The 25,406-nt window shown below is 46.8% G+C and overlaps 1 protein-coding gene and 1 pseudogene across 2 annotated transcripts in view; both read right to left on the bottom strand.

Moving 5' to 3' along the window:
• Positions 1-4,439, bottom strand: part of LOC144826852 (proton-coupled zinc antiporter SLC30A2-like) — a 70,181-nt pseudogene extending 65,742 nt beyond the window's left edge.
• ELMO1 (engulfment and cell motility 1) overlaps positions 1-25,406 on the bottom strand; it is a 1,412,865-nt gene that overhangs the window by 554,034 nt on the left and 833,425 nt on the right. The gene's annotated exons all lie outside the window — the stretch shown is intronic.

Here is a 25,406-nt window from a genome sequence, read left to right as displayed (position 1 = left end):
TTACTTTTTAACATGGACTTTCAAGTAATTTAATGTGGCAACTGGGTGTAACCCAACTTTACCTGGTTCAAAGGAGCGAGCGCTAACACTTTACCACTGGTTAGCAGTGGTAAAGTGTAGAGAGCCCTAAAGCCAATAAAAACAAGGTCAGCAAAAAAATGAGACGGAAAGCAACAATTCTGGAGGAAGAGAACCTTAAGGTTTAGATCTAACAGCACCCTAAACATTCCCTTCACAATCTATTATAACCTGCTATTTTATTACAATGTCTTGAATTGGTTAGTCAAGATTAAGAATCCCAGAATGTACAACAGGAGGAAGGTCCTTCTCCTACCTGGCCGCCAAGACCTGGAACTCCCTCCCGACTCACCTCTGCCTGACCCAAGACCACCTCACCTTCAGGAAGCAGCTCAAGACCTGGCTGTTCGAGCAGTAGAGGACCCCCCCTCCCAAACGCCTTGAGACCCGCCGGGTGAGTAGTGCGCTATACAAATGCCATGATTGATTGATTGATTGAATAGTCCGTAAAATAAAACACAGGACTGGAAGAGTTGTCCCAGTGAGAAAGCCACTTAGCTTCACCTTGAGCCAAACTCTCCATTCTTGCATGACAAGCAGCAACGTGTGATGTGCAAATGCATCCTTGACATCTAAATATAAACACATCACCTGACACAGTTTAATGGTGAAGTAAACACGAGAAAAAAACCCACAAGACAGATGCTAAGCTTGAAACGCTTGAAGCTGGGGCTGCTGTTTATGTGCTCCAGGGCAAATAAAGGGAGGAGAAGCTCGAGGCCAGTACTACAGAGTGTGGGGACCGTTTAATTTATGAGCAGAAGCTCTGAAAGAATAGATCCCCAGACACTGCAGATGGCAAAGTAATGAAATGCATTAAATTCCTGGTGGTCAGGATGAAAAATGCGGTGGCTTTTCAATTGAGACTTCAGTGAGCAGGCAGCCCGGCGTGTCCACAAACCCCAAGCGCTGGTGATTTTGTTTGGGTACAGGTAGAAATGGCTTTCAAACAAGGATCGATCCGTGGCATAACAAGCATTGGCCCACCCTCCTCCCAAGCAAATCTTTGTTCCTTACGTCAAGGAATGGATTTCTTGGCAAAGATTTTCAATTCGTCACAGGCGCTGCGTAGGAGTGTGCTAAGTTTTTTCAATTGCAAATTATCATTTTGTTTTGCTAATTCAGCAGTTACTACCTCTAGTTCACAGAGTTTAACGCAATCAGGACCCCACACTAAAATGGGCAATTTCTTGGCCTAAATTGTTTTGAGAGAAAAAAAAGATCAACTTTGATCCCAACTTTTAAGTTGCGACTTAAACGAGCCTGAATATGGCACATCCATGTTCAGTGGCAGCCTGCACACACAAGGAAATGTCACCACATGTGAGAACATGGAGACTTTCTGAAAACATTGCAAGTTTAAGGTAGAGTTCCTGAATCTCTGCCCTAGTGATAGGGTCAATATTTGGAATCTACACCCATAATAAAAACATGGCAAACCCCTGCTCTTGAGGTGGTGTCTGTGGTCTGTGCTGGGGTGTACCACTGGTTTCCCATGGTGCTGGGTTACAAATTGCACTGGAAAACCAAGCTATTTAATTTGCACATTTGACTATCCAAGGGCAGCAAGTTGAGCAGTCGAGTTTTACTCAAGGAAGTGGGAGAGGAGTTGAAACACATTACACCCATGTCATGTCAGAGCTGTATATTTAAAAGACTGATCCCTCATTTCGAGTGGCCTTCTTTTCATATTTTGGCAAAAAGAGCAATTTTGGTTAATATGGGGTTGCAAGTGGTATACTCAGGTGTGGTAATCACGCAGAACTTACCAGAGAGAAATCCTACATGTCATATCTGGTGAATTTTGCCCTCTGTAAATCCCCAGAATTAAGGATTCACTCTCAGAAATCGATGTTTTGACGCAGATTTCTGAACTTTGCACCCCAATATACAGCAGGCTATTTGGGATTGACATATGATGCTCTGTTAATACTTCATCTCGGAATTTAGGAAACCCCTGGAAATTCCCGGTGCAGTACTACTATTCAGGAATACCAGTATTATTGTAATAGACCCCTGGTTCTTAATATTTATGTAGGAAACTAAGGGAGTTAAAAATATTAGGACCCAGAAAATTAGAAGGTCTTCGATCTTCCTGGGGCAGATATGCACCTTCTGGAGCAGACACAACCCCACCCTGCTGGGTGCAACAAAAACAAGTAATGCACGTTCCTTACAGCCATTGCCAGTCTACAGGGAAATGTTTACCTGCCCTTTGACAACTTCATAAACTCTTCGAATTATTGTGGCTAATGGAAGTCAATGGGCACAAGTGTCACAAAACGCGACAACTCATCAAGATGGTTATAATGTCCCTGCTCTCTCCCCACCTTTTGCAGGACTCCGGATGACAGGCTCGGCAACTCTGTGGGACCGGCCCATGGGGCTCAGAATCCAGTACAGTTTTCCAAAATAAATATAATCCAAAACAAAAACCTGTCCCAATGACTGGCCAACGAGAAAGGTCACCAAAGAAATCTCAGGGTAGATAAGAGCACTATCACAATATTGATAATATGCATGATGGGACATAAAGAGACAAGTAGGATTGAGGGGATTGTCATGGTCCAAGCTGGTCTCAGTTCAGCACGGAGTGGAATAATGTTGCTGGGCTAGATCCCAAAGTATTAGCCCCAGAGTCACCAAAAATAAAAATTGGAGGACTCTGGTCAAGAGTTTCAGTTTGCAGTTGCATCCAAGGGACGGGGGCAGCCTCAAGTCTCTCACGCTCATTGGCTGTGCCGGCGGGACTGGATCAGTAGGATAGCATTCAATTGCAACCTCAATCAGATTCAGCCGCAGGACTGCACGGGGTAGAAACAGAGCGTAAACCATTCCAGAACAAGACACACCAGCTACAGAGCCGGATACAGAGGTATGACTTCATTGGTATCTGTAGGAACATAACCAAGGTCCATCTCAGTGACTGAAAACCCTACACCGTGGACGGCAAGACATGTCGCTAAAATAAAATCAGAATTGCAAAAAAAATAAAAAATCACATCTATATGAATACATGGCAGAAATTAGACAGCCACTGACAGTGACGCAGGGAAGCATAAAAACGAGTTGATTGCAGCTCGCTAGGTTAAAGTGTAGCTTGCTGTAATTATGTATATGGGCCATTAGATTTGAGACTATATTCATCACATCTATTTTACATAATGCATTTCAATTACCATTAATATGCAAATGCAAGGCAAAAGAGTGCAATGCTTTAAAAAAACGGTATTTAAGCCCTCTTATGATGAATCTCTGCTCAGCTGACAAGAGCGCGTAGTGTGCAGTAGGGGAGGGCTGGGGACTACCTGTTGCTAACAGTAGAGAGTAGTGGCAGGGCCCTTGTGGGCCCATAGGTGGCACTTGACATGCCTACTGGCTCAAGAAAGTAGTGGCATCCATAAAGGCACTGCCCCACGCCCCACCTAGAAGAACCCTCGTACTTATGTTAGACGAGAAGGGACGCATCTAAACACACTAAAATAACTGGGTCTTCCACAGTTTTTCACCGTGATAAAAGTAGGAACCTTGATGGGTTTGGGTTTGTGGACTCAAAGGGATCTTTGAATGAAAACAGAGCCGCAATGTGTACAGAACAATGTTGAACCCTATTTACAGTCTTGTTTCGTTATGGCTTTCTTCCGTAGTGCTGCCGCTCTACAGCGCCTTAAATGAAAATAAAACTAAGCAGTTGAACATCTATAGGTTACGCAGAACTCTCATCAGGGAGCGCTAAACTCGCCGAGACATCTTACCTGACGCTGTATCTTTAGAGTCTGAATCTACAGTAAAAAAAAAAAAATCCTAAAAAAAAAATCCATGTGGTAGTAATTGGGGAACTAGATGCTTCGATATTAACCCAAAAGCAAACCTAAAATAGTATACAGCAACATAAGGTCCCAAAGAGGAATACAACGAAAGTCAAGCTCTGTTGCTAATAGTCTGATTTAGAGTTTGGCAGACGGATACTCCATCAGGATATGAAGTCTATCTTGTCCGCCATATTGCAAGTGCCATAGATTACATAACTTATAATATGGCGGAAGCAATATTGGCATATTTGTGATGGAGTAACTGGTCTGCCAAACTCTGAATATGGCTCTAAAGCTGAAATTGTGATTTCAGAGGGAGCTGTTGTAATGCGGACAAAAGTGTGCTTTCCACTGAAACAAGTTTTGCAACGTTTAAGTGTCTCCAAAGTCGGGGCGAGGCCACGGAGGCGACCAAGATGGCCGCCTTAGCCTGAAGCTCCGCCGGTCGGGCCTTGCAAACTTACAATTTCCTGATGTAACAGTGTTTCCAGATGCAGCAAACTCCCTCCATCTGCTCCTATTACCCGCTGGAATGACCTGATGCCCCATCGGGACAGCTCCGGCGAGCTGGCCCGGTGTGAGACGAGCCGACGATAGTGGCGGACGCGATGCTGCGGCCTTCCCCTGATGAAGATTTGGCGACCAGCTTGGGGGTGAGTGCTGCCCTGGTGGGGGTCCGGCGCTGCCCTGCGCTCCTTCCCCGCTGCTCCTAAGGGCTCTCCTCCCCCCGTCCCTCACGCTGCGGCGCTCGGCATGGTCCTGCCTTTCGCGGGGCGCTCCCGGGTCCTTCCTGGCCTGGTGTGTGTCTCTGCGCCGGGGCCTCGCTTGGTGGCGGCGTCGGGAGGCGAGGCGGGCCAGTGCTGAGGCCCCTGCGATATGATCTGAGGCAGTGGCGGCGCGGGGCCCTACCGGGCTTGCTGGCTCCTCCCCCGTGCCCCCCGTGGGACGACTGTCTGCCGTGAAATGCTGCTACTTGCTTGGGGAGGACACGCGTGGGCGTGTGGATGGCAGAGTAACATCTCCGCCACCATGCTGCTTCTTTGAGGACTCCTGCTACCCATGGGTGTTTGGTTCGCCCACGCTAACTGACTCACACGATCACCTTCCTGTGTACACGGGTGGACACCACCCTCTCCTCTACGTTCTTGGGAGTTCCACAGAGGCCTGCTGTCTAACCCGTGCCCTAATTTGCCGGCTCCTTCAACTCGGGGTGGGTCGTGAGCGCGCCACCATGCTGGCGTCTAGCATTCTCCTCTGTGTTTTGCCTGCACTCTACCTCTTGCCGAGTGCTCTACGCCAGCAGTTCCTTCTGGGCACTCGCCCCCCTCTCTTCAACTGACCGGTGCTGTCGCGGCGGCCACATATTGCCGTTCACCGAGTGCTCAGCCTGCTCCTTAACGCACCTGTGTAGTCACCCTCCTGCGCTCGTCCTGTGCCTCTCCGCCTTCTGGTTGCCCCGCAACGGCGGCCTTCCAGTCCACCAACAAGTCTCCCTTCTCTACCTGCGGAATGGGGAAGAAGGACCCCAACCAACGCAAATTACAATTCGACAAGGCTGCAGGCCCCAGTTTAGACGCACCCCCTGGACCATCTATCGGGGCCATGGGCTCAAACGACGCGGAGAACTCTGCTTCACTTAAGACGGCCATGCTTAACGAAATGAGGGCCAGTTTCAAGTCATTTGATGGCCGATTTGACGACCTTGAAAAGAAATGGGCTGATATGGGGACTAAGATCCAGGTGCACGATCAAAGGTTAGACGTGGTGGAGGCAGGGGTATCAGACATCGAAGATGGCGCTACGTCCTCGTTGAAGCGTCTTGACAGAATGGAGAAGATCCTCAAAGAAGTGGCCATCAAGAATGAGGAATTGGAGGCCCATAGCCGCCGGAATAATATCCGAATCATGGGAGTTGCAGAGACGACCTCCACTGGTCGTATGGACGTCTTCGTAGAGAAACTTCTCACAGAGCTGTTTGGCAGAGATCCATTCCCTCAGGGCTTCGTGGTGGAGCGTGCCCAGAGATCGTTGGGGCCCAGTCCTTGGGCGGGTCTCCCTCACGTCCCATCATTGGTAGACTCATGAACTTTAGAGATAGAGATGCTGCTCTCCGTTCAGCTCATGGGTAGCGTCCAGTGGCAAGGGAAGAAATTGGCCTTCTTCCCAGATTTCACCATCATGGTTCAAGAGGCAAGGCAAAAGTTCAATGGTGTCAAGGCTACCCTGAAAAACCTGGGCCTCCGATACGGCATGCTGTACCCAGCAAGGTTGAAGGTTGATGTGGATGGCAGATTTTGAATCTTTGATACTCCCATGGAGGCGCAGGAGTTTTGCAAGGAATACAGGAAGAGCCACTCGGGGGCGGCTAGCGAGCCGCGGACGGGCTCCCCGTCTCAGGGTGACTCGCAGGACAGCGAACTATTCACCGATCCCGTGACCGGTTGACTGGTTATTTCTTTTTTCACTGTGTTTTTGCTGTGTTTACTACATTCATGCCTTACTCATCTATATCCTGGACTCTTATTGCTCTTTGCCCGACCGGCGTGGCGTTGCCACGCACTATGGTGAATACCAAAGTATCTCTGTTTTGTATGATACTTTTGCAATGTGTTCACTTGCTTTCTACAGTAATGGGACTATCCGCATTGCACTCGCGTTCGACTAAAAATGTTGGGGTTTGCCTCTTTGGGGTCAAAAAGGGGCTGGGTGGTGGGAAAGTTATTTGTTCAATTTCATTGCTCATTTTAGAAACATTGCTCAGGTTGATAGTTTTTTGCAGAGGCTTTGCATGCATTGCGACTTAAATTTGACTAAGATATTCCAATGGTTAAGCTAGGGCATCAGCCCGGTCCTTCCGGGCTTTCCCTGATGTCTTGGAATGTTTGGGGTCTAAATAACACTAAGAAGCGTGGACAAGTCCTCAACTATATTACCTGACACAACATTGATATTGTATTTATGCAGGAGACCCATCTGTCCAACTCCGACCATGCCCCGTCGCCAGGAACTGGGGTTCCCACAGATTTTTCTCCAATTACAGTCGGTATGCTAGGGGGGTTGCCATATTCATATACAAGCGTGTCCCCTTTGCATTGCACAAGACCTTGACCGATGTTGAGGGTCGAACTCTGATTGTTACAGGTTCCCTTCTGGGACACAAGATTTAATTTATTGGGATCTATGGCCCAAATGTGGACTCTCCCACTTTTTTCCACGCTCTACAGGTGCAGCTCCTCACACTTGATCCTGGACTATTGATAATGGGGGGCGATTTCAGTTTATTGTTGGACCCGGCCAGGGACAGTACTTACACTTCTCCTGATACTAAACCCCGCACCAGCCAGGCCCTTCACGACATATGCACTCACTTTTCATTGATAGACATTGAAAACCAACTGCACTCACATCTCCCGGATTTCACCCACTATTTGGGGTTTCATAATACATGGACCAGGATAGACTACTGGTTAGTCTCCCTGGGAATTGCAGGCTGGGTCGGTGGGCTACTTACTTTGCCCCATACTCTTTCGGATCACTCTCCGGTTGTTCTCAAACTGAATATTCCCAGGCCAGGTGGCTATGAACGGCAATTGCGCTTCCCCAGAAAGGCATTATTAGATTCGGTTTTCCATGAGGAAGTTCGTAACTCCATTGAGGATTATTTCAAAATTAATACTGGGTCGGTGGACACATGGGCGGTTCTCTGGGAGGGATTCAAGGCCTACATCAGAGGCGTATGTATTTCAAAGCATGCTGGAGTGCTTCGGGATTTGCGCTCCACTTTAACTCGCATTGAAAAAGTCATTGTCGCTTTGGACTGTGAATTAATGGTCACCACCTCCAGCACAGGGGAGACCAGACGTCTGGCATTGATGCTTGAATTTAGAGAAACAGCAGAACGTGAGTTATTATTCCTAAATAAACAAATTAACGCACGGCGTTATGGTGAAGGCGAAAGATCTGGTAGATTATTGGCTCAGACTCTTCGTCCCCCTTCCAACTCATCTTACATCACAGAACTCATAGGCCCGCAGGACACTTTGCTACATTCTACTCCAGAAATCTGCGATTCCTTTCTTGCATATTACAAGGCACTATATGCGTACAGAATCTCTGGTGATCTGCGTGATCAGGGGGACTACCTGGCAGAGATTGCAATGATCTACCTAGAAAGATACATGGAGGACTTTTTGGCTGTTCCCATTACCCAGGACAGCATTCTGGAGGCCATTGATGCACTGCGGGCCTCCTCAGCTCCTGGCCTTGGCGGCTTTTCCGCCGAGTTTTATAAAGCATACAAAGAGATCTTGGTTCCACGGTTGTTAGAGGTGTATGGGGAGGCGGTGGAAGTAGGCCGCCTTCCTCCAACATTCAGAGAGGCGGTCATTATTCTCCTTCCTAAGCCCGGCAGACACCCCAAACTGTGTAGTTCATATAGGCCGTTGTCTTTATTGAACCTTGATTACAAAACACTAGCCAAGGTAAGTCCCTTCTAATGGAATCCATCATTTCGCCGGCACAGTCGGGTTTTGTGCCACATAGGTCCACTTCTCTCAATCGGAGGACCTTGTTTACTGTCCTGCATAGGATCGACCCCACCACGCCTGCTGCCGCTGTCCTACTTGATGCGGAAAAGGCATTAGATTCCCTTGAGTGGCCCCTTTTCCTGTCCATCATGAGACGTATGGGCATGCCCGAGTGCTTTGTCTCCACAATGGCTTTGCTATACACTGAGCCCACTCCTAGATTGCGTTTGAACGGCACTATTTCTGCCCCTTTTACTTTGTCCCGTGGTATGCGACAAGGCTGCCCCCTATCCCCATTGCTTTTTATTTTGGCAATGGATCCCCTTGTTCGCCATTTTCAGGAAAAACATCTACATCGTGGCTTGCAGTTCCGCACAGGCCCCCTTTTGATCTCGCTATATGCGGATGACACTATATTATATGTTAGGATGCCTCAGCTCAATCCCGAACCCCTCATTTTGGAAATAATTCGCCGTGGTGAATTTTCCGGGCTCAACATCAATTGGCACAAGTCTGTTATTTTTCCACTCACAGTCTGCATGACTTCCTGGACTTGTACATTTCCTCTTGAATGGTGCCAAGACTCAGTCAAATATCTTGGTGTCCATGTCCATCTAGATATCTACACCATGCTCAGGCTAAATTACGGTAGGGCGATCAGTTCTCTTGAATCGCAGATCGGGAAATGGCTGCGTCTGCCATTGTCAATGGCTGGGAGAGTCGCCATTATTAAAATGGTAGTCCTCCTGCGGGTCTTGTATCTTTTTAATAACATTCCCATCCCACTCACCAAAACTTTTTTTTTGCAGTTACGTACATTATTATTGCATCTCGTTTGGGGGGATAAGAGACCTCGGGTGAGCTGGCGGATTCTGACCCTACCATATACGAGGGGGGCCTCGGGGTCCCGGACTTTTATCTATATTAACTAATAGCGCAATGCTGTCACATACATGGCTGGTTCCATCCAGATGCCCGCATCCCATATTTAAAGCCAGAGGCAGACCTGGTTCTCCCTCGCCACCTCTTCACTATTTTACCTTCTGGATTTCCTCCGGATCCCCACGACATTCAAACGGTATCGACCACATGCTGGGCATGGGACAGACTGCGCAGACTGCTAGGCCTTGAACTGCTGTACTCTCCGGCACTTTCCCTACCTAACCCCGCTCTGTTTCCTATTACGGGTGAAATACTGATTCAACGCACACTGTAAAAATTCCACATCCACACGATAGGCGACCTGTTCCCTGAAGACCACGCCTTCTCGGTGTTGGAGGATCCCTGATTTTCTGAACGCTCTTTTATTGACACCTTTGTTCTGACACGTGTACAATTTATGCTAAGTGCCACATTTCCTTCATTCTCGATTGCCCCTAAACCAACCCCACTGTTGACGCTGCTTATCCAAGATCTTACCGGTGCATATATGTTCTCTAAATTGTACAAGTTATGCAGTGCATCTATGCCTATCTCTGACACTAAGGTGCGTGCTGCGTGGGAGGTGGATCTGGGTAAGCCCATTACTGATGACCAGTGGCAAAAGTGCTGTAGGGCAACAAAGGAGATCTCCTTAAACAGCAGGCACAAACTTCTCCATTTTAAGTTTCTTCGCAGACTGTATCATACACCGGCAAGTTGACATAGAATTGACCCCAACAGGCCCCACCATTGTCAGAAATGTGGAGCCCCGTATGCGGATTTTGCTCACCTCTCTTGGACTTGCCCTAAAATACACCAATACTGGTACTTGATACATACCACACTCGGCGACATACTCTCCTTGTAGCTAATACCCTGCCCTGAGATCGCATTACTGGGCTACGTGCCAGATTTCCCTCGGACAGTCAGGAAACTTGCAGCATTGGGCTTCCTGTTGGACAAAAGGGAGGTTGCTCTGCTATGGGGCCTCAAGAGATCCCCAAAATTGAGGGCATGGCTCGGTAGTTTGGCATTCTGTAACATGAACTGCGAAGAATATTCCACTCGGATTCCTAGTTCTTTGCGACCAGGGGACATTTGAGGCCCATACAGGGAATACATTGCCAAGAAAAGGTCCAATTTACCCTCACAGACAGCACATGGGATTGTTCCTGAGGGCGTCGGCTAGGCGTGAGTTCTGAAACATGTGCTGGTTTTTACCAATCAATCTTTGATGGATACCATTGGTGATGTGGTGTTTAATGTGATTTCCCTATTTATCAGAAAAGATGGTGTCTTCTTATATTGCAAATCTTTGCTTTTGTCCGCTCTTGGCTTGCCATTGTTATTTGCCCACAATGCATGGTCCATTTACTTCATCAGCTGCTATTATGTACGATTGGTTTGATGTGCATGTTCTTCTTACTGTAACTGATTTTATATTCTGCAGTGTGATGAACTTGCTCTTCTTGTATGCAAACGTGGGAAAAATAAAGTAAAAAAAAAAGTGTCTCCAAAGTCTGCAGCTGTAGAAAACTCCTGTTTGACTTGTGGCCTTGAATAAGGGGGATCTGCCCCTTTAACACATTCTCTGTTAAAAGAGTCAACACAGAAGCTTGTTGAATCAAGGTCTGCTGCTCTTCTGAATCAGATAACACAAGATACCTGTATTGCTAATAGAGATACCCAATTATCAATAATATTGATCTCATTCAATATCATTGATGTAAAGGGGGAATTTTCATTATTGTCTAGGATAAAACACAATCCATCAGCGCTTCTCACAATCAATGTCGAGGTACTGTGATTAACAGTAATGTTTGATGGCAATCAAAAGAGTCTCACCCCTCCCCCAAAGAGAAGCTATAGGGCTAGTGGGAGATCACTGAGATGGGGTCCAGCTACATTTAACCTAATCGCAGCTGTGTGACGGTCATTAATAAACAGATTTAACAGGGTGGCACCAAGATGCAACCCTGTTCCACACCCCTCCACTCTCTGACCTTATGTGTCTTCTCCTGAGGACAATATGGCCTCATGCAGAAAGGTCAGGACGTAATTTGATGGCCTCAACAGGGCCAAGCACAAAAGCGGTCAGGGTAGCATTTGAGAGTGACATATCATCAGCTTCAATACCATCTTTAAAGTCAAGGAATGCCAGAAAAAGTGAAGCGTATCATATTTTATAATCGATCTGTGAATATTGCGGGCTTAACAGTAAATGTCTACCACAAACTCAAGAATGTAGCCTCTCGCAATTCTGCATTTTTAAAGCTATGTGGACTATAGAACATGCCCACAAGGTTAGTATATAATTTTGTAAGTCATGCAGGTCCAGGTGTGCAGCAGCCAGGTAGTGCAGGTTTTAACACATAAAAGGTCCCTCAGACCTGCTCCACCACAGGCATCGTAGGAATGCTAATTTCTATGTCGATGATCAAAGGCAGTTTTCCTACCATGTCTGTCAGGCTACAGTATGAAGACAATTTATCAAACAATGACGGTGAGGGCAAGACCAGGTATGCACAAGGGTATATTCAAACATTATCCACTTGAACAAAGTATGACTGCTGTGGCACTCTACTTCCTGTGGTTCGCCGTCCAAGCCACAAAATTGTCCACAAGTAAATCAAAAGAGAAGGAATGCCCAAATATTGAAAGAAGGCTCTTCCAGTCCAATACTGTAGTCCATGAATACTTTTATTTTCAATATCCAATAATGTCCAACAAATCAAGATGTATCAGATCCAATGTAGGGGAGAGGGGTTGGACTAACGGCTAAGGCGCTCGACCTTGGACCTGGGGATCTTGGTTCGAGTCTCGGTAACGACGCCAAAAACCCCCTGTGATTCTGGGCAAATCACTTAATTTCCCCGTGCCTAAAATGAAAGTGTGTCCATATGTAACGTAACCGGTGCTATGTAAAGCGCTCTGATAACTGATTCGGTTCGGTTCTAGTTTGCGCTATATAAAACTCTGCAAAAAAAAAAAAATTTAGAAAGTTCATGATCACAAATCCAATATTCCAAAAGTTCAAAATGATACAGCCAATGACACAACCTACGCGTTTCGTCCTACTTGGACATCATCAGGGCTTCATTATTGTGTGATCCATAAAGCATGAATGCATAAGTCATCAAATATGCGCGAGTTTTAAACACTTCTACCATAGAGTAGCTAAGTCCCTTTCCAATGGCGTTAGTGCAATTCAAAAAACTTCCAATATGCGTCAATATCACCGCTTAACTTAAAAACCATTGATTTTGTTAAGTTCAGTTCCCCGAAACGATCTTGCTTCCCTAGGGACCAGTTTTTCTCATTAGAATAATAAGCTTATTTAAGTCAAGAGTTTTCAACATCGCTTCCTTCTGGTCCCGCGACTCGCCCGATCCTGATAAATCAGATGAGTGACACCCTTCTATACACACGAAGGTGATCTGTAGTTGTCTATAACAGTGTGGATATATATTTGTTGTTTTAAAGCCGCCTCGCTTTGTGAGGACCTAGGCTTTTAAAACAATTTACCAGGAACTAGCCTCAAAGGACTCCAGACCACAGGGGAAAAGCCTGGTGGAATAAAAGGACTGTCCTGCCTTGCACACACCTTTCCTGCTATCTGTGGTCTACCGCTCGCCTCTAAAGTACCAAATAAATGCCACACAGCCCCGTTAATGTCGACCCTTCCATTAGTAATTTAAACTGAATGAAATAAGTCAGACTTCCCTCTACATTTCAATCTTCTCAGGATGTAAAAAAATATAGGAATTCAGAAGAAATTCTGAGACTGCTATAAATAAATTTGACTAGACCTAATAAACATTATCATTATATATGTTGTTTACTGAAGTAATTGGAGTTCTCCAAATAAACAAAACTCCTCTATCTGAATCCTACCAATCAGCAGGACAGCTCTGGGGCCTGCTTCTATCCCAGAACCATGAACTATACAGCAGATAGTTCAGTCTTTATCAGTTAATCCTTTCCCAGCTCCTGCATTGTAGGCCTAGGACATGATCAAAAAGTTCACAACACAAACGTTCACGGCCAAAAACCTGTACAAAGTCATATAAGTCCATAAGGAACTTAGATGTTGTATTTGAAAGATTTTTGGTAAAGTGCATACTGAACTGAATCATCGCTTGGTACTCTACAGCAGAAACCAAAGTAAGAGCAGGTTAGAAGAGGTGATTATTAATAGCCATTTCTCACACAGTGTTATCGCTGGATCTCCACCAGTGTTGACAATTAGTGTTATCGCAATGTCTTCCTTCTACTATGATTCCGCATGATGACTTTCCTTCTAGGTTTCCTCATAGTAGCGGCAAGATCTGCTCGTATATCAGTCTTCTGTAAGAGGCAGGGCAACAAAGCTACAGTCCTTGACCTACGTTAAAGATGAAATGGACCTGACCACTCATAGATTTTGGGGTCATCAAATAAGATTGGCTGTATGTACCCAATCCAGTAAAGTCATGTTTTCTTGCACCCTCCCCGTAACACAGGGCATCTTATACTAAATGATATTTCCTAGGTTCTCCCATTGACTGGTCACTGTATGAGCCTTCCCTTCTCTGTCTGCTCCTGGGCACCAAAGGCACTAACTGATGTGCCATTCATTTACTCTCTTCTCCATATGATAAACAGTAGTGTGCTCTTTCTGCCCCTGCATTTTCTTTTGACTGCAATATCACTGCTTGGAGCTCTGATGCCCATCTGAGACTGGTTTGTGCTCTACAGTACTACAAACAAACATTAAAAATATCAAATGAGACATTGGCTGTCTTCTGTAGGGATGCATGTAGTGCTTTCCTACCCCTTGCAAAGAAAGCTCAATGCTCTGTTGGATAACCTAGCTAGAGACTACTACGTTTCCTGTGAATGGGCTGAAGCATGCTCCCCCCATGTAATCTATGCAAGATGTTTTTTTGTGTGGTGCACAAGATTGCTCTATCAGGTCACTGAGAACTTGTCAGTGTGTTTAAGCATGATGTGTGCAATGATGCGGAGAATAGATAGATAAAATATTGCAGATTTTGTATTTATCTGCCCCCACCAAGGGATGTATGAGGTCCACTCAGGCCCTATGGTTGCCATGAAGGAGCAACCCAAGGGTTACTACTGACATCACACCAGAGGTCTCATGGTTCATCACTCAGAGATGGTGTTTTGAATGCCATGGACACCTCAGTAGAGGGTCTATAGGATCCACTTAGGTGGAGCAGCCAAGAATATTCCCAGACACCTCAGTGCAGGGTGAGTGTTGTATCACCCAGTGGCAATGAAGGTGTAAAGCACAATGTTTCACAGACATAACAAAAAGAGGGTCAGTGTTCACCACCGTGAAGTGGTGGAGGTGCAACCCACAACCTACTCGGTGGGAGGTGCATTGTGCACCACTCTGAAGCAGAGAGACACAATCCACAGACCCCAAGACACAACCCACAATTGACGGTGAAATAAGAGATATTTTTGAAAGGAATGTATTTAGAATAAGGATAAGGGATGGGCATCAGAGGCAGTGGTTTCTGGAGACGCTGTAAGGGAACAAAAAGCAGGGCTTCTGGTCCTAGGCTTTCCAGTTCCTAACAGGTCCAAGATTGGCTACGGGAAGACAGAGCATATTTGGCATAGAGTGAAACTGTTTTTTGTTGCCGCACCACTACAACTGATATTTTAGACAACTGCGCTACAAAGACAACGTGAAATGCTCTACCGAGATATATGACTAATTAAATCTGAATTTCACTTAACAGAACAACCAAGCACCCACTAGTTCAGATCGAGTCCACACCTATGAGACTACTTGGAAGGGTCTCCCCTGTGTCACAGACCAGACCTACCTCGCAATAGGTGGCAGCAGCAGGGCTCTTAGGAAATGCAATCTTAAAGGCAAAGATGAAACAAATACAACCCGATTGAGCCCCATGTCAGACCATTTTCATTGCTGTTTTGTAGCAGTTTCCCAGTCATACATTCATTTTTTTATTGTTTCAATTAATTAAAATTGTTACACTGGAGAACCAGCGGAGATGTTCCAGCGCTTAATTGATTCAATTATGGTCGGTATCTATTCAACAAATAATAAATACCACATGAGTAAAATAGATTTAAAATGTTACATTTGGCGCTAAAATAAGTGAAACAGTACAAATAGTGTCAATGCCTTGAATTAGTTACAATCCCAGATTAAGCAATGTTTTTAAGTTTTTTCATTGAAGTGCAAACTTTCGCTCATTTTTGTGGGACCTATGAAAGTTTCCATTGCAATTGTGCGGGTACATGTTCGATGCTTTTGACACAAGGACTTCAATTAAAGTGCAATGTGCGGGGCACTAGCTAAAAGTTCTTTCACCTTGTGTGCGAATTTCGCAAATCTTGCCAATTCGATTGGAATGTCCAAGCTAAAGAGAAGTTCCATCGCATTTTGACATGTGAGAGAGCGCAAACTGACCTAAATGTATGAGTGCATCACACTTACTTGTAGTAAGCACAAATCATGAGGAGAAATGCCATGAGTGCTAATAGTATCTGCAATTATATTCTAAATGTATAGCTAATATAGAGATTTAAGTAGAAGTGGAACTAATACAGAAATGTGTGACGCTATATGATTTTATTAGATGTGATTATTCCTGAATCCATGTCGTGTAGCTGTTAAAATGTAAGATGGTAGGTGGTTAAACGCAGAATGTGGTAGGCCTCAGGGCCAGAGCTGGAGGGAAAGGGAAGATGTTTCTTTTCACGACACAGATTGTATTAATGTTTTGATCATTGCATTAATGGGCCAGGATTTATAAAATATTTACTGAATAATAGAATAAGAGTATTAACATGCTTTAATTAATGAAGAAGTTGAATGCTATAATCATTATGAGAAATATTGTAGGCCTGAAATGTTTTTAACATTGATTTACACGTACATGTCTGGGCTGAGAAATGTTGCAAGCCTTTATTTTGGAAGTCTATGAGAGTTGGGTTCTTGGCTGCAGATATCTGTCTGCAAGAGGAAAGGGGGGATCCAATTATAAATGAATGAATAGAGGTCTGTTCAGTAGACGGCCCAGACATGGAGGAGGGTTCCGGAATGTTTAAGGGGTATCAGCGGGCCGGAGAAGAGTCTGAGAAGCAAGGTCAACTCTAACGTATGAGGCCCAATACAAAGCATCATGGAAAAAGCCAGAAGCTACACCACGTGAGGGGCGTCTCGAAAGGGGCGTCTCAAATGTTGTTGACTGTTTTGTATTAGGGACAGCACCCCTGGGTGGAGTTAGAGCAGATACCTGAGGACCCTTCAGAGAGCGGATGGGTAGGCAGAGAGGGGTCATGACTGGAGAACTATAGGTTTTCACCAAGAGACTTAGAGTGAGTGACTTCCCTTGGGGTCATTCACTGCTGACACCTTTGTTAGGTTGGGATTTGGTTAAGTAGGGATACCATCTAGAGCAGGGTAGGGACAGCCTAACCCGTGCGTTTTCCTCCAACTTAAATGAAGGAGAGATATGCGTCAATGCTGATAGCTTTATTATTCTTAGAACTTGTGTTAGTGATTTCCGTTGCTCGTCTGAGGGCTTTCCGAGAGCACATGTATGTAATTGGACCTGTGTACCTCGTGAATCTCATTCTGAGATGCCTGTATTTGCAGCTTATCATTTCCTTACAATAAACTTTTGAAAGCTAGAAGTTGTTTGTGATCTTTGGGAGTAGAGTCCTTTAATGGGTGAACTAACTTGGAAATGGATGTACTTTGTACCTTAAAGACAGGCAACAAAGGTTCAGTCGACCAGATCGAGGTTTAGATCAATAGTGCTAAGGTATCGATCAAAATCTCGCCCTTCCAGTTGGTAGCTATAGAGGATGGTTGCCTTCTTGAGGACGGTAACCTAGGCCAGGTTAGCTTACCCCAAGGCCCCTAGAAATCGATGATTGGAAGAACAGCCCGCTGAAGAAGATCCGGATGACGTGAGACAGAAACAGCAGCAGTATCGGTCGAGAGTGAGTATAAAGGGTTATGCGTGTTAAGATTGCGGTGTTTTGTATTGTATCTATGTTGTAATGTCAGGCGGAGGTGAATGTCTGTAGAGTGACTGTGGAACAGGTTGTGAGCGCGCGCAACCGGTGGAAATCTTAAGTTCAAGGAGAGCTTAAGTGGTTCGGGTGTATCGGACACCCAGAGTAATTGTTAACTGTGAAGGGGGTCATGAGGTACCATTGATCACCCGAAAGACCGAGATAGGGGGAACGTAAGAGTGAGTGCGTGAGTAACGGACGCTGGTCGGAAGTTACTGTGTGTGTAAGCAACCTATCAGAGAGACGATAGACATTTCGTCAGTTACGTTGACAATTACATATAGACTGTGGACGTACAGTCGAGAGAAGTGACCGCTTGGTCGGAAGTAGTCATTTTTCGGTGTATGAATGGGACGCATGCATAACCGGGAGACGAGTTGAGAAAGGAGGGGTGCTGCTGCGAAGCGGAGAAAAGTGACGTCAGAAAGTGTCGCGACGTGATTGGCCGACCGGAGAAAGACCGCGCTGTGATAGGCCAAGTTAGCAAAGCCGCGACAGGATTGGTGGATTGTCATCAGGAAGTAAACAGAGTAGCGAGGCTGGATATTGTGCGCATAATTATGAAGTGTTTTAAATGGTTGAAAGCGGTGTTTAAAAAAGAGAAGCGGGGATCGTATGAAGGGGAAGAAGCCCCGCCGGAGGGTACGCCAGCTCGTTACATGGCAGTGAATGTTGGGTTGCATACGATCCTCTGGATATCAGAATGGAGTAAGATTACAGAAGGAAATGAGGAACTGACGTTCCCGAAGTACGGGACGTTCAGATTAGAGGTGTTACATCGATTAAAATCAGTCATGACCTCAATAAGACCCTTGCCTAGACCGACCCAGTTTGAAGCCCTTGAAGCATGGATTAGGGCAGCGCATGAAAAGAATATGAACAGACGACAAGAAAGGGTGAAACGCTCGGTAAGGGCAGTGCAGGATGCCAGGTGGGATGCGGATGCTAAAAGATGGAGAGTGCATAACCTGGAAGTAAATAAACTGTACCCAGTGTTAGAGGTGCCCGTAAATAAAAGCCCCCTAGAAGAAGATGATGAGAGCGAAACAGAGGATAGCCTGATAAACAGATTATTGACAGACAGGCCACCCCCGTATAATAGAGCAGGGGGAGAGGTCGAGCATACAGAAGGAGAAAAGGGGGGCAATGCAGGAGAGCATAGACCGCTTCCCAGTTCAGAGTGGGATCCTGAGGCAAAGAAAGAGCTGTCCCAGCCTAGTCAGGTGCAGCAGGTAGTCGGTAGGTTTGTGGTACAAAGAGCGCCGGAAACGGAAAGCGCCACATCCTACGCATTACCAGATGCACTACAGGTACCTGTTACCATAGGTCCTATAATATCGATATATGACCAAGAGAGAGCAAGAGGGGAAGAACGGGTACGGAAGGACAGAGAAAGAGCAGAGAAGGCAAGAAGGAACGATACGATCAATTCCCCAAGTCAGATGCCGATACCGAGAGAGTGGAGCACCCCGATGCAAACTGCAGGGGACCCAGGAGGAGATCCTGGGGGCCCTAGATGGCCAGTGGATCTGAGGGGATCTGGACGAAAATCCTTTCAAGAGCTAAATGAGTACATGAAGCAGTGGGATGAGGCAGTGAAGGCTCAAAAGAACATCATAGCTGCGGAAGCTGAAAGGGAAAGTCAGGACAGCCGAGCTCGGACTCACTGCGGGGCTGGGGAGAGCAGCCCGGAGTGGGACTGTAGAGAGAGAGATAGTAGGGGAGTCACCCATTGGGCCCGGAGTGGAGATAGAACAGACCTGGAAAACGGGGGCCCCGGGAGTGGAGGGGTGGCGCGCCCAATACTCAGTGAAGGGGAGAGGAGAGCACAAGAGTACAGAAACAGCTTTAAGTGTCCACACTGTGTGCCTGGCACCAGAGAACTGAATGGGAGTTGTGAGAGGTCGCACCATAGACCCTGTGATGACGGAAATGAGCGCAGCCCAGGGAATATGGGGAACCAGGAAGGATCGTATCGGATACTGAGCGATACGAGGCAAAAGGAGAGTAGCGACCAGAGGGAAAATAACAGAGAGGTGTACGGTGAGAGGAGAGAAGAAGAAGAGAGTGGACAGAGCAAGAGTAGGGGTAACAGGCCCGTGTTCCATCACCTTCCAAGATCGGATGGCCAAGCATGGGACCTGGAGAGATGGGAGCAAGGGAGGGCACCCATTAACTCTCCCGAGCCCAAACGCAGAGCTCGAAGTTGGGATGGTAGGGAGACCAGTGAGCCCCCTTCGAAAGACATATTGCGAGCTGAGATAAAAGCCAAGAGACTTGATGTCACCAGCTTAAGGTCAGACCTGGATGACATGGTAGATGGTACCCTGCCTTTAGAAAGAATGGAAATGTATGAGCAGGATGAAATACTGTATATGGCAAAGGACATCACTCGAAAGGCGAGAGCAGTTCATGAGAAGTTAGTCGAACTAGCAGGCAAATATATGGTGGATCTGTCAAGAACCAAAGCATTACAGGGTAACCACAGGCTACATTACACAGATCGAGACCTAGATGAGAGGAGAACGATTGGGCTGAAAACGCACATAAGGGAACTGATCGCTGGAATAAGGACATGGAGGGCACTAGATAAGTGGGAAGAGAGGTGGTCCAAGAAAGGGACCGGCAGGAGAAGCACGCTTGGTATGACACCAGGACTGCAGGGAATAGAAGCATACCCTTTGCGGGAAGTCGCAAATGGGAACTATGTGCATGTCCCATGGAGTAGGGGAGATTTAGCTGCTTTTACCACCTCCTTCCCCAAATTGCGGGAAAACCCCGTGGAGTGGTACAAGCAAGTCGAGAGGTTTGTAAAAATCTCAAAGGTCCTATGGATAGATCTGAACACGCTGTTTGACATTGTAGTACCAGGAGATCTGTGGACAGCATGCAAGGTTAGCGCTGAGTGGCCCACAACGGAGCCAGAGAGAGATGCTAAGACTAATGGGCCGTCCGAGAGTGTGATGGCAAAATTCGAGAGAGTGATGACTTGGCTGAAAGAGAAAGTGCCAATGCAAGACATAGATTGGGTCAGAATAGACCGAACCAGACAGGAACCCAAAGAGACAGTCCACGAATATTACGAGAGATTGCTGAAGGCGTTTAAACAGTATAGCGGCTTGGATGTAATGGATCCAAAGGACATAGGGCAATTTGTGTCCAAGTTCGTCCTGGGACTGAGACCCGATATTAGTTTAATGATTCAGCAACACTCGATTTGTTGGCAAAGTAAACCCCTAGACGAAATACTGAGATATGCCAGGTACTGCTGTGATGAGATAGACTCCAAAGCTAAGAAACTAAAGGAAAAGTTGATGGTGGTACAGATGCAGGCAGCAGGAAAGGGGGGACCGCAGCAACAGCAGCAAGGAACAGGTACAGGAGGAAAGAAGCAGTACAGTCAGAACAAGGGCAATGAGGAGAGTTCTACCTTTAGACCCAGAATAGACATAGCTGCCTTGAAGAAAACGACTAGGTGCCACCAGTGTAACGAGGTGGGGCATTGGAAACGCGAGTGTCCCTACAATGTAGAGATAGGAGAACAAGAGATAGAGGAGGAAGAGGTCCAGAGCACACCTGCAAGAGGGGTGACGCCATACCAAGGGAAGGTGCTCAAAGGGGGGGGGGCTCCTCCCCGAGCTCAGTTCCCGCAACCTCCTCGAGTAGGGACTGTGGGTAAGACCTATAGACAAATGCCTCTGTTTGTGGAAGGTGAAGAGTGCTATTATGTGGACCCATTAACCGGACAGAGAGTGGAAAGAGAAGACTGCACCCTCGGGGCAGCCTTAGAGGTGGACCAGAGGGGACCCTATGTCGAAGCAGAAGTAGCAGGGTGCCCTACGACATTTCTGGTGGACACAGGAGCCACTAGGTCCACGATCAGATCAGCTGCAGTTCCAGACCTGCCCATGTCTGGAGAGACCATACAAGTGGTAGGGGTCGCAAATAGGAGAATAACCAGCCAATTGACAGAACCGGTACAGGTGAAAATAGGGAAGTACAGCGATGAGCACCAATTTGTGGTTTGCGATTCAAGCCCTGTGTGTCTACTAGGAAGAGACCTGTTGTGTAAATTGAATTGTACTATATACTGTACACCACAGGGAGTGGAGGTATTGACCAATGATGATGATGCAGATTTCAAAGTTGCAAACTCAAGAATATGCGTGGAGCTGTATCCTACTTTGACAGTAGATGAGCTCCCCTGGGACTTGAGAGAGACAGTGGCACCAGAAGTATGGGATTTCACTGGGGAAGAGATAGGTTTGGTCAAAGGGGTGGACCCAGTGAAAATTGTAGTGAAACCGCATGCTGAGTTCCCAAGAACACCCCAATATAAATTGACTCCAGAAACGATTGCAGGTATAAAACCCGTGATCGAGTCCATGATTAAACAGGGAATACTGAAAGAAATCGTGGGTAGTCCATGCAACTCCCCGATTATGGGTCTGCAGAAACCAAATGGGAAATTTCGGATAGTGCAGGACCTTCGAAAGATTAATAACATAGTCGTTTCGTGTTGTCCAGTGGTACCGAATCCATCAGTGATACTGTTTCAGATTCCATTCCAAGCAGAGTGGTTCACAGTGATCGATCTTTGTCAGGCTTTCTTTTCGATCCCCCTGGACGAAGAAAGCCATTTTCTTTTCGCATTTAAGCTGGAAAATCGCGTCCTAACATGGTGTCGTATCCCTCAGGGGTATACAGAGAGTCCATCGATCTTTAACCAGCTTTTGAAGAAAAATCTTGAAAGTCTAGTGCTGCCCCAGAAGTCAGTTCTGGTCCAGTACATAGACGACCTCCTCGTGGCGTCAGAAACAGAAGAAGCTTGCAGGGAGGACTCCATTGCTTTGTTAAATCACCTAGCTGCCAATGGGCACAAGGTGTCCCCGGGAAAATTGCAGTACTGCCTGACAGAAGTGCAGTACTTAGGACACAGAATAGAGAAAGGCAAACGAAAGGTGTCACCAGACAGGATAGAGGCGATCATGAAAATGAATGCGCCTAAGACAAAGAGAGAGGTCAGGATGTTTCTAGGGATGGTGGGTTATTGCCGACAGTGGATCGCGAACTTTTCACTGAAAGCAAAACCCTTGCAAAAACTGACGCACAAGGAGGTGAGCGATCCGGTACCATGGGACAAAGACTGTTTGATGGCATTCTTACAGCTGCGAGAGGACCTGTGTCGTGCTCCGGCATTGGGAATGCCTGATTACAATAAACAATTTTTTCTTTACTGTTGTGAGAGAGAAGGTTGTGCGTTGTCTGTGTTGGTCCAAATCCATGGGAATGCCCGTAGACCAGTTGCTTATTTCTCGGCTACTTTAGACCCAGTAGCCGCAGCGTTGCCCGGATGTCTCAAATCCGTTGCTGCAACGGGTGTCAGCATTGAAAGATGTGAAAATATCGTCATGGGGCACCCGTTAGAGGTGTGCGTGCCCCATTCTGTTGAACTGTTAATGACCAGGACCAAAACACAGCATCTGACCAACAGCAGGCTCACGCGATATGAGCAAGTTATTCTTGCTGCAGAGAATGTGACCCTCAAGAGATGCTCTGTTTTGAACCCTGCCACCTTGATGCCACTTCCAAATGATATCGATGATGATGATGAATGTACAGACCATGACTGCCTCGATGTGACTGAACTATGCACCAAACCCAGACCCGACATCGTAGATGAGCCACTGACCGACCCAGACGAAATTTTCTTTGTCGATGGCTCATGTGTAAGAGACGAAGTTGGGCAGTTGAGAGCAGCTTACGCTGTTTGTACAATTGCTGGAGTTGTGGAAGCTGGGTGCCTGGAAGGAGTACACTCCGCTCAGGTAGCCGAGATTATTGCCCTGACACGTGCTTGCTTAGCAAGCAATCAAATTCGAGTCACCATATACACCGACAGCCAATATGGCTATGGGGTAGTTCATGATTACGGGCAGTTATGGTCTCAAAGAGGGTTCATGACCTCTTCAGGCTCTCCCATTCGCAATGGAGAGTTTGTGCGCCTGTTGTTAGAGGCGTTGCAATGCCCAGCAGGTATCGCAGTTGTAAAGTGCACCGCACATACCAGAAATGAGGACTTTGTTTCAAAAGGCAATAGATATGCAGATGAAGTTGCGCGGTATTGCGCGGAGCAAGGGTACTCTTTCACAGAGGTGGAAGTGGGCGGAATAAATGTAAGAACTGAATTAGCCATGATATTGGAAACTGTTGATACTTGGGATGAACTGTCAAACATGCAAGAAAATGCTCCTGATATTGAAAAGGAAACATGGGAAAAGGCAGGATGTGTAATGGGTGAGTCCCATTTTTGGGTCTCAGCAGACGGCAGAGCAGTGTTGCCCAATGAGATGGTGAGTCCTATGGCCAGACTCATACATGGTCCCGTACACTTAGGGAGAGATGCTATGCTGAGAGTGTTTAGACAGACTTGGTACAATCCTAAGTTTAGAATAGCAGCAGAAGCAGTGTGCCAGCGTTGTGTGACCTGTCAGCAGCTGAACGTAGGAAAAAGAACACCAGTTACACTGAGTCACATAGGAAGGTCTGGAGGTCCATTCAACAGAATGCAGATAGATTTCATTGAAATGCTAAGATGCAACCGCCTCCGCTATGTCCTGGTGGTTGTTTGTGTGTTCTCCAGATGGGTTGAGGCATACCCTACACGTAGGTGCGACACCCTCACCGTGGCCAAGTTACTGCTCAGAGAACTCATTCCGCGCTTCGGGGTGCCGGCCTTTTTGGAATCAGATAGGGGAACGCATTTTAACAGCGAGCTTGTGAAGATGATTTGTGTAGCACTCAATATAGACCAGAAGTTGCATTGCAGTTACCGACCAGAAGCCTCAGGGATTGTGGAGCAGATCAATGGCACGATCAAGGCCAGGATAGCGAAAGTGTGCTCCTCAACGACCCTGAGTTGGCCTGACGCCTTGCCATTGGTCCTCATGAGCCTTCGTAGTACCCCAGACAGAAGAACAGGGTTGTCACCACATGAGGTGTTAATGGGGAGAGCAATGAGGCTGCCATCTGTCCCAACTGCTGCACTGTTAAATATCACAGATGATATGATCCTGGACTATTGTAAGGGGCTGTCTGACGCCATTCGTTCTGTGTCCCTTCAGGTGCAGGCTGCCGAGGTTCCAGCGTGCCAGGGCCCGTGCCATGACCTGTATCCTGGGGACTGGGTCCTGGTGAAAAAACATGTGAGAAGAAGCTGTCTGGATGTTCGTTGGCGTGGGCCCTTCCAGATCATCCTGATCACGAACACAGCTGTGAAGGTGGGAGGCCTGCCCAATTGGATTCACGCGTCACATACGCGAAGGGTTCCAGCACCTCTGGAAGAAACAGCTCCTCTCTCGGATAGACGTCCAGCAGAGGACCGAGAAGCCATAGAGGGGGCTAGCCAAGCTGTAGAGGTGCCAGCGGAAGCAGGGGAAGAGTCTGACCAAGCTGAGGACGGTCAGTACAACAGCGAAACAGACGACGCTACAGAAGGAGAAAGTAGCTGGGAGTACGAGTCAGACCCTGACAGGTCTGAAAGAGAGAGAGAACAGACAAGAAGGAGAAGGAGTAGAAGGGCACGTGGAGAAGCTAATTGGCCGCAAAGAAGGAGCTCGAGCCTGAGGTCAACTCCAGAAGTAACCCTTCCTCCGATATCAGAAGACTCAGATCCGGAAGAAGGTGCTCAGGGCGCTGAAGCACCAGACCGAAGAAGGTCAAGAAGAGTGCGTGTGCCAAACAGAAGATACTCCACACCTGAGTGGACATATCTGGCGACAAATGTCTGTGAAACCGGAGACAGGGAGGATCCGAGCGGTGGTGGTGTCCAGTTCTGAGCCCATTATCACCGTGGAAATACGACTGTTGGTACCCGGTGTCGAACAAGAAGGGTCACTAACATTCATGCTCCCCAGACCTCCCCGCCTCAGCAAGTTAAAACACATGTTTCTTTCAGAATTACAATTCCCCGACTTTGGTACAACGATAACAGCACATGAAG

The sequence above is a fragment of the Lissotriton helveticus genome, chromosome 4_1 (assembly GCF_964261635.1).
Source record: "Lissotriton helveticus chromosome 4_1, aLisHel1.1, whole genome shotgun sequence".
Classification (NCBI taxonomy): Eukaryota; Metazoa; Chordata; class Amphibia; order Caudata; family Salamandridae; genus Lissotriton; species Lissotriton helveticus.
Note: the sequence above shows the minus strand (reverse complement) of the source record. Positions and strands in the feature narration are given on the sequence as shown.